Source organism: Sturnira hondurensis, unplaced genomic scaffold (assembly GCF_014824575.4).
Source record: "Sturnira hondurensis isolate 20B ecotype Veracruz unplaced genomic scaffold, ASM1482457v3 Scaffold0004068, whole genome shotgun sequence".
Classification (NCBI taxonomy): Eukaryota; Metazoa; Chordata; class Mammalia; order Chiroptera; family Phyllostomidae; genus Sturnira; species Sturnira hondurensis.
This window is the reverse complement of record NW_028076699.1, coordinates 9,788,582-9,790,992: the sequence shown is the minus strand read 5'-3', so window position 1 is coordinate 9,790,992 and position 2,411 is coordinate 9,788,582. Positions and strand designations below refer to the sequence as shown.

Sequence of the window (2,411 nt, the reverse complement as noted above, 5' to 3'; positions counted from 1 at the left end):
ATTTTAGAGAAAAAAATCCATCAAATACAGACTTTTTGGCCAATCCAGTATAATACCTATTTACATGTCCGGTATACAGTAGGAGCTTAACTATTTTATTTGTTTGGGATAAGGGTGAGGTAATATTAAGTAATCAGTCCATAGACGTTAGAGTCAGTGAACCTGTCATTTTTCACCACCCTCAGTAACAGTAGGACAGTTCCCGTATAAGACCACCAACTAAACCCAGAGGAATTGCCAGCTGCGGACTTGAGGGCACTGTCATATAAAGGGTGCTCTGCAGAGACTGCCACCTCTGCCTGACTCGGAGGCTGGGTCTTGGATTAGTCAGCTGGAAGCAGAAGGGAACAAGAAGTGAAAAAAAGACCCAATGTTAAACAAACAAATGAACAAACAAACAAATAAATAGCAATAATCGCGCCTCGGATAAACCTCATTGGCTATGATACTGCCACTGCACAAAGCTTACAAACAAACAAATAAATGCAGGCACCTGGGCTTTCCATCCGGACCGAGGAGACAGTGGAGCCCAGGCACAGCCTTGCTCCCTCAGGAACTGCAAAGCAAGCAGAGCTGTACTTGCACTACAGTGTATTGCTAGTGATCAAGGAGGTTGCTAGCAATACGTTGTGAAGGAGGTCATTTCCCTCCGTGCCCCACCAAGGCTGAGCTTTAGAAACCATCAGATGGTGCACAAGAAAGCAGATTTTGCTCCAGAGAAAGGTATATTGGCTAACACCAAAGCCCCACTGTGCTTCTAAAGGACTGTGATTGCCTGAATGTGTAGAGAAGAAAGAGCCTGTTTAACTCCTCTAAGAGGTCTCCAGGGTTCCACAGTTTGTCTGTCCTCCTTTCTTCCTATGCCCACAGCCTATGCCCCCACCTTCGGGGTCCCTGGGGCAGGTAACACTAAAGACCTCCAGACTTGTCAGAGAGACTGGGCTCCAGTCAGCAGTCTCAGCTCCAGGGAACTGAGTAAATACTTCTGTCCAGCTCTGCTACTCAGTGAGCTCACTTTGGTTACTTAAAATTGGCTGCCATGATGAGAGTCTTTACACCACAGCAATTGGCAAAAGCTATGAATCAGACTCCGTCCTATCCAAGAACTGCTGTTAAATAAACATTTACCAAAACACCGATGCTCCTAGCTTTGGTGGCCTGGGGTGGGGGTGGGGGGCTGTTCCTACCCCTTCCTGGGCCTCAGTTTCCTCCTTAGTCAAATTTGAACCGCCTTAGCTACTCTCTAAAGGCTTTTTTCTTTTTCCTAAAAAAAAAAAAAACCTCATTAGACACCAAGGAAAAGAATGGAAGTGCTGATAACAAAATTACTGCTTTCATAGTAATTCTTAAACATTAGAATTAGTGCTCATGACAATCACATTTAGAAAGGTGTTTCTCAGTGCCCAGCACCATGCTACATGCCTCATCTCAGTCCTTTGTCTTATTTAAACCATGCACACCCTGTATTCAATCAGCCAGTGAACTATCTGGGGCAGAAAACATTTTCCCCTTGGCTCTGATTGATATAGATGGATACAGTATTAAAAAAATGGAAATAAATCTGTGCTCAATTACTTTCTAGGTTACTTTGACTAAGGTACTCAATTTTTTCTGTTCTGTTTCTTGATCTGTAAAATAGGAATAATAATAGTTTCTATTTCTTAGGGTTGTGTTAAATGAGAAAATCTATGTAAAATGATTAGGATAGTGTCAGTCACATAATAACACTAAATAAATGTTACATATTATCATCCTTGTATCTGTAGAGCCTACACAGGCCTGGTCCATGGTAGGTGCCCAATAAATGGTTGTGTAGGAAAGAAGAGAAGATGGTACATAAAAGAGAATAGACTACAATGCTTTATATTAATAACTGAATGAATCTTCCACATTTACTGAACCTCGATCTTCCCCGTGTACTTTTACATACTTCTCTCACCATCTATCAGCCTCACAGATGTTCTAGAAAGCACTGGGGAATTCATTCACTTAGTCACTCAGCAAACATTCTGGTGCCAGGCCCTGGCTAGATGCTTAGGAATGCGCTGCAGGTTTAGCTCATGCAACACGGAACCCTCTGGACAACCAGCAAGAAAGGTCACTGAGCAGGCTCCAGGGCCACAAGCTTCATCCTTGCTGGGGGAAGAGTGGTGCCTGGTGAAAAGCCGCAGGGCCAGCTCCCAGAACTGTGCTATGTTCCTGCTGCAACCTGCTGCTGTGAACCCCAAGGTCGGATGGCCCTTTGTTTGAACCTGGGCTCTGCTGCTTATGAGCTACCTGGCTTGTTCATGCACAGCTTCCTGCTAAGCCCTGGTTTCCTCATCAGTAAAACTCAGGTGAACCATCTGCTGTGCCAGGGTTGGGTGTGAGGGGAGAGTGTGTTGGCTGGCACCTTGCATGTGGGAGTGCAG

The 2,411-nt window shown here is 44.6% G+C and overlaps 1 pseudogene; it reads right to left on the bottom strand.

The window, feature by feature from the left end:
* Positions 1–316: 316 nt before the first annotated feature.
* Positions 317–466, bottom strand: LOC118985061 (uncharacterized; annotated as a pseudogene).
* Positions 467–2,411: the final 1,945 nt, after the last annotated feature.